Genomic DNA, 8118 nt, shown 5'->3' with positions numbered 1-8118 from the left:
AAAGAAAATGAAATATTATTATTTTATAGTTTTTCAATCATCCCATTACAAGGTAAATATATAATCAAAATCAAAATCTTTTCACTATCTTAGAATTAAATAACGTAACTTATAACCTCCCATATTATCCTAATCAATACTATAATTAATTAAAAACATTAATTTTAACACTCCCCCTTAATATTTTTGTTGGTCATGCCTAACAAATCTCGTTAGTAGACGGATTTATTTAAAGGAAGTGCTTTAGTGAAGATATCTGCAAGTTAATCTCCAGTCTTTACGTGCTTGATCATGACGTCTTCATCATCCACTACTTCACGAATGTAGTGATGTTTAAGGTTGATGTATTTTGTTCGACTATGAAATATCGCATTTTTTGACATAGCAATTACCGATTTGCTATCGCAAAAGAGAACTATAGCCATATCTAGTTTCTCCCCCATGTCTTCTAAAATATTCCTTAGCCAAACCACTTGTTTGGTTGCTTCGTTTGCCGAAATGTATTCGGCTTCGGCGGAGGAATGTGCAACTCTCTCTTGCTTCTTCGACGCCCATGAAAAAATACTTGAACCGAGTGAATATCAATATCCGGATGTACTCTTCATGTCATCCATGCTTCCAGCCCAATCGCTATCACAGAACCCAAACAACTCAATATATTCACTATCATTTCTTTCAAAAATGAGACCATACTCCATAGTCCCTTTAATGTATCGCAACACTCTCTTTGCAACTCCAAGATGAATTTTGCTTGGACGGTGCATAAACCGAGATAATAAACCCGTAGCATACATGATATCGGGTCTTGTAATCGTAAGGTACAACAAACTCCCAACCAGACTTTTATATTGTACCGCATCAGCATCACCACTACCATCATCTTTCACCAAATTCTCATTTACTACCAATGGAGTCATCACGGGATTATAATTCTCCATTTTAAATTTTGAATGAATGCTTTGGGAACACTTCTTTTGATAAATAAACACACCTCCATCATTTTGATCAATCTCAATACCCAAGAAATAATGTAACAAACCCAAATCATTCATCTCATATTTCTTCATCATATCATTTTTGAACTCATTAATCATGTTTTCATCATTTCTAGTAAAAATCAAGTCATCAACATAAAGAGAGACTATGAGCATACCGGATTCACCATGCTGGATGTAGAGTGTCGGCTCGCTAGGACTCCTAAATAATATTCTCTTAGAGAAATACTCATTGATATTTCCATACCAAGGCACGAGGTGCTTGCTTCAATCCGTACAACGCTTTCTTCCACTTATATACTTTTTCTTCTTCTCCTTCAACATTGAAGCCTTGAGGTTGTACCACATATACCTATTCTTTCAATACTCCATTCAAGGATGCAGATTTCACATCAAGTTGGTAAAGCTTCCATCCTTTGTGAGCGGCTAATGCAATCAACATCCTTATCGTTTTGTGTCTCGCAACCGAAGAAAATGTCTCATGATAGTCGACTCCGGGTTGTTGAGAATACCCTTTTACATCCAATCTTGCAATGCATTTTTTAACCGAACCATCGGGACTCATTTTCGTCTTGTAAATCCACTTCAACCCAATCACATCTTTTTCTTTCGACTTCTCTACTAACTCCCAAGTTTCATTTTTTTCGATCATGTTGATTTCTTCTTCCATCGCTTTCACCCAAATCTCCTCTTGAATAGTTTGTTCAAAGCTTTTGGGTTCTACAACACATAAATTACATCGAGCATATATGTCGTTCAAATTTCTCATTTTTACCAGAGTAAGGATCGGAATGGATGATCTCCCCCCGGATTGTGTTGTCGGAGATTGTTGATGCTCACTTTCTTCATAACCACTTTTATTAAATTGTCTAGATGACTCCCTCCGATCTTCTTCAAAAACCGGCATTTGTACATCCTCAACATCTTTCTCTTTCCAATCCCATTGTTCTTTTTCATTAAAGATCACATCCCGACTTTCAATCACCTTATTTTTCTTCAAGCTAAAAATTCGATATCCCTTCGACTTGGTGCTATAGCCAACGAATATACATTTTCACATTTATCTTCAAGTTTGTCTCTCATTTGCTTCGGGATGTGAGCATAGAAAATGGATTCGAACACTTTCAAGTGATTGATCGACGACTTTCTACCCTCGGACCATGCCTCGAATGGTGTCTTGTTTTCAAATGCCTTTGTCGGACATCGATTCAACAAATAAACTATTGTACAGGTTGCTTCGGCCCAAAAATTCAATGGTAACCCCTTTGCATTCATCATGGTTCTCGTCATCTCGACAATTGTTCGATTCTTCCTCTCAGCAACGCCATTTTGTTCTGGAGTATAACTCGTCGTCAATTGTCTTTCAAGACCAATATCTTCACAATATTTCTCAAACACCTTTCAGTTGTATTCTCCTCCTTTATCACTTCTTAATAATTTAATCACCTTGCCACTTTGTCTATCAGCCATTCTTTGAAACTTCTTGAAAACAGAAAGTGCTTCCGATTTTTGCCTTAAAAAATAGACCTAACACATTCTTGTAAAATCGTCAATAAAAGTGATAAAATATTGGTTACCTCCGTGAGAATTTTTGGACATCAGACCACAGATATCGGTGTGAACGAGCTCCTACAATAATTTTTCTCTCTAGGCTTTCTCATTCGGAAATGTCTCTCAATGGATTTTACCAAGAGCACATGCCTCGCAAACATCATGCTTGTCGTCAATATTTGGCAACCCATACACCATAGTTTTTTTTCTTAGCAATTTCAAGCTCTCAAAATTCACATGCCCGAGCCGTTTATGCCACAACCATGACATATCTTCAACATTGGTCTTCATCGATGTACAACTTGCAGGTTTAAGAATAAGAGGAAAATTTTGATTTCTCTCCATCTTAACAACCACAATCAAGTCTCTATTATTTTTCTTGTCAAAATATTTACAATAATCATCATCGAAGTACAATGCATGATTATTTTGCATAAGTTTCCCCACACTCAGCAAATTTTGAGCTAAATCTGGAACAAACAACACATCATGGATTAGCAATTTACATTTCTTTGAATCTACGGCAATCGTACCACTTCCATTTGATTTCACCACTACACCATTACCCATTGTGATCCGAGTTGTGTCACTCTCGTCAATTTTGCAAAAAACTGACTCATCTCCGGTCATGTGATTGTTGCACCCACTATCAACATATCACTCGTTATCATTTTTTCTGATAGCCGCATGACATGCAAAAAATGCACTTCCATCACTTTCACAATTCTTTTTCTCCTCGGTATAATTGGCTTGCTCTCTACTTTAATCTCAACAATCCTTTTGTATATGACCAAACCTCTTGCAATTAAAACATTGAGGTTTACCTTTGTGATAACAGTCTTCTTCAACGTGACCCAATCTTTTACAATGATGGCAAAATTTGTTATTATGGAAGTTTCTACCTCCCCCTCGGCCATACCCTCGACCTCTTACATAACTTCCACTACCACGAGAATATTGACGTTTACTCGAGCTTTCAGTAGAATCTTCTTTTACACTCACTTTCGATTGAAAGAGACTTTTGAGGGAAGCTTCAGTATGTCTCTTCATCTGTTGTTCATGCATCTCAAGAGAACCCATCAAATCGTGATTACTAAGTGACGGAAGGTCTTTCATTTCTTCAATAATGGACACCATATTGTCATACTTTGGAGAAAGACTTATAAAAATCTTCTCACAAACTGTTTTGTCGGTCAAGTCGTCGCCAAAATACTTGATTTGATTTACAACTTCGATCACCCTTGAGAAGTACCCTTGTAGAGTTTCTTTCTCCTTCATTCTCAAATTTTGAAACTCTCGTTTGAGAGTGAGGAGCTTTACTGTCTTCATTTTATCGCTCCCTTCAAATTCCTTTTGCAATATACCCCACGCTTCCTTCGATGTATTAACCCCTATTATTCTCAGAAAAAGCTTACGAGAAATACTTTGTTGAATAATAAATAAGGCCTTCGCATCTTTCTTTTTGTTCTCCTTTAACTTTTTATTGGATGAACGATCTAATGATCCTGCGGCATCCTGATCTTTAGTGTGTCTATTCTCCACCAAATCTCACAGATCTTGTGAAACTAGGAGTGTCTTTACTATAACACTCCAATATTCATAATCTTCTGCGTCGAAAACGAGTTGAGCTCCTCATATCGGCCAAGAATCTCCTAGCATCACCATGGATCGATCTCGAAGCTCTGATATCACTATGTTGGGTTGAAGAGAAAAATAAAGAAGGAAAGTTACAAAAGGAAATGAAATATTATTATTTTGTAGTTTTTCAATCATCCCATTACAAGGTTAATATATAATAAAGATCAAAATATTTTCACTATCTTAGAATTAAATAACGTAACTTATAATCTCCCATATTATCCTAATCAATACCATAATTAATTAAAAACATTAATTTCAACACGGCCCTCCTGGATTGATTCTGATTTTCACCATAACTTTCCTAAATTTGTCTCAAAGCATTTCTTCTTTTAGAAATTGGGATTTTGTTGGTCAGGTTTCTTCCCCCATTCTGTAAGACTGCAAAAGAGTGGAGCTTACAAGACCTTCAAACATCCCCAAACAGTTTATATCCACCCAAGCTCTAGTATAGCCCAGGTATATAGTGTTCTTTTGTTAGTGCCCAGTTGTCTCAAGTATGAATTCTCTAAACAATGGTAGACAATTATTAATTCTATAGACAATGGTATCTGTCTTCTTATGTTACCTACCCGTCTTCTTATGTTACCTACCCACCTGCCTTCTATCTGTATCTAGAGTCCTATATTTAAACCTTCATCACTACGTTGTTCTATTTTGTAGATCTTATGATGTAGCTGCTTATCTAGTCAATTATGTACCATTATCTATGTCAACCAGGTACCAATGTGCATATGATTATTTCTCTTAAACAACAACATGCATATTATATTTCTTGAACTTTAGCATGCAACAATCTATATTATTCTTGCAGTGATAAGGAAAACATAATGGATCACTTATAATATTGAACCTCACATACGACATCTCTCTATTGATAGAAGAAAGCTTCCTAGTAGCTTTGTTGTGAGACTTTCAAGAGATCCCCATTATCACTACATAAACTTTGTCTTCGTCTGTTGATGCGAAAGAGTGTTGGTTCTAGCACCATAATCGATTCTGATGGTACTATATTAACGTGTTCTCATTTGGTTGTGAGTCACCATGGCTTTTCAACCAAAGTAGGGAAGGTCAGTCATTATAAAGATTATTAATTTTGTTTTGTAAGAGCTGTAAGAGTAGTTCTTTTACAGGTTGATGTAACATTACAAGATGGTAGGACATTTGAATGAAAATTGATCAACGCAGAGTTGCACTCTAATATTGCAATAGTGAAGATTGACTCTTAAACTCCGCTTCCATCTGCAAAACTTGGCTCTTCAAGCAACCTTCGTCTTGGAGATTGGGTGCTTGCAATGGGGTGTCCACTTTCCCTTCAGAATACTGTTACAGCTAGTATTGTGTGGTATTCTTATGAATCTTAACTATTGTAGTTCACCATTTGGCTTGCTGGTACTCTTTTTGAGGATTCGTTTGCAAAATTTATTTCCCTATTAGTTGTGTTGATCGTAAAAGCAACGACTTGGGTATTGGAGGAATGCGGAGGGAATACTTATAGACTGATTGTGCTATTAATTATGTGAGTGTAACTTTGATTTCCATCAATTATATATGATTTGATTACAGTTTTAAATAGTTAAGAAACATGTTGTTTTTGAACAAGGTAATTTAGGTGGACCTCTTGTGAGCATTGATGGTGAGGTTGTAGGTGTGAATATTATGAAAATAAGGGTTGCTGATGGATTGAGCTTTTCTGTACCAATTGATTCAGTTGTGATAATTACTCAACATTTCAAGAAAAGAGGGTAATGTTTATAAGATTTTTTAACATGTTTTGGTTGATCAGACAGATTAATGTGATGGGTTTGGTTTATAGGATGGTTGTGAGGCCTTGGCTTGAAATGAAAATGATTGATCTTAATGAAATGATTATTGCTCAACTAAAAGAAAGGGGCGCCTCTTTCCCAGATGTCTAGTAATTCTGCTAAGGTAGTGTTTTCAGAACATGTTATTATATACTTTACTGAACTGAAATAGAAAGTTCTTTGTTATCTAAGAGATGTATCTTTTTTACTTAGCCTCAGGCCGTTTATGTGTGGAAGCATGCATTATGGTATCTTTATATCAAAGATAATGAATTCCTTGTTTCTATGATGATTTATATTAGATTAGTATTTTTATAAACAAGTTGTTGATTTGGGGCGATTTGTTAGGGCTGTTGATTACCTATGGGATGGTTCACACTTCGCCACTACTGTGCTCAACAAGACATTTGAGACCCCAATAGGTATTGATCTCTCTTAACTTTTTCCTTTCAACAAGCATTTGAATGATGTGGAGATCGAATTGCCTGATGTTTCGTGTAAATAGGTCTCAGCTAGTAAATCAGTTTGAGTGGGAAAAAGACACATATATATTTGTTTGATTAAACCCCGGAGAACCAAATGTTTTGGCAACATCAAGAAGGTATGTATTTTTAGATGAATGATTTAAAATGTGTATTGATTGAACCATATATTGTCTTATAATTTATGTGGGTCAAATAGAATTGTTGGTTCGTTAATTTTATTTTATTTTGAGTTTAGTGATCGTAGCATTGTGTTATATGATTTGCAGATGTCATCACCAGCTAGGCACGAAGCTCATTATGATGGTAATTCTAAAAAAAATATTTTCCAATAGTTTTTATTTTATTTTTGTTAAATCAAAAGGCACAATTCTGCGTAGACTTATAATATTTTATTATTTATTTTTAAAGTAATATCTCTATGGCTAGAGATACTAGTTAAGTCATTAAACATGGTTGTTTGCATTTGAAATTGCATAATTCCTATATTTTTTGTATCTACATAATTTATTGTCATGCGTATTGTTTAGACTCTTAAGGTTCTTGTCTTTTTGTTCTTGTCTCAAATAAATATGACTTGAATATTTTTGTTGCAGAATAGAACAAATTCTATTGCATCAAACCCTATTGAACATATGAACATCACAATTATATGTGCAATATTTAGATAGATTTATTTGAACTTGTTAACATTTGTCAGGTGATTAATAATAAATTTATGTTTACCATATCACTCTATCAATATTTAATGGTTTTGTTGGTGAGCTTTCTGACCAGAATAGTGATCATCACGGACATGTTCTCTGCATACATAGTTAGAGTTCATTCGAAGCTTAAAATAATTATAACTTAATGTTTTTTTTAATTTGAACATTATAACATTGAAAACTTGAATTATGGTAATTAATATTTATTTATTTAATTATGATATTATTTTATGAGAAAATTTATGTTTCTTTTGTTATTATTTAAATTATTAATAATGAACAAAAAGTGATTTTTAAATGATTTTAATGATTATTTAATTTAAAATAAAAATACAAACAAGGTAAAAATTAAAGAGTAAAATGGTTATAAATTAAATGGATTTTTGGCGACGCTTAAATTTATGTTACCGACGTTAAATAAGCGTTGTTATAACTTGCGTCAATCCTTCTTACGGCGACGCAAAAGTAAGGGTCAGTGACATTTTTTACGACGCTTTTAAGGGTTGACAGAAGTTTTTTAAGAGTCGCTCTTTTTTTCTTTTTTTTAGTGGCTCATTCCTTCTCATCAAATGGCACATATTTGGTTTTAACTATTTTATAGCCATAAATGATTAATAGTCTCTATTATAAAGTATATTTGAATTCACAATCAGTGATATGCCTCAATCTATATATCTATATATATATTTAGATAAATAAGGAGAGATATCTATTTATACATTATGATCTATTTATACATTATTTTACATTATTTATTACTAAATAAGGAGGGATGATCTATTTATATATTATTTTACACACTATATTTATTATGGTATTAAGATATCATTTTAAAATGTGTGTATATATTTGTTTGTTGACAGAGTTGAGTCAAAAAAAAAAAATAGATTCTTCTAATTAAATGATACAAAAGGTCATAAAAGCGGTACAATGATGAAAG

At 33.9% G+C, this 8118-nt stretch overlaps 1 pseudogene; it reads left to right on the top strand.

Annotated features, from left to right (window-relative positions):
* Positions 1 to 5146: 5146 nt before the first annotated feature.
* On the top strand, positions 5147 to 6100 carry LOC124939249 (annotated as a pseudogene).
* The last annotated feature ends 2018 nt before the right edge of the window (positions 6101 to 8118 follow it).

This window comes from Impatiens glandulifera, chromosome 5 (genome assembly GCF_907164915.1).
Source record: "Impatiens glandulifera chromosome 5, dImpGla2.1, whole genome shotgun sequence".
In the NCBI taxonomy this organism is placed as follows: domain Eukaryota; kingdom Viridiplantae; phylum Streptophyta; class Magnoliopsida; order Ericales; family Balsaminaceae; genus Impatiens; species Impatiens glandulifera.
Note: the sequence above shows the minus strand (reverse complement) of the source record. Positions and strands in the feature narration are given on the sequence as shown.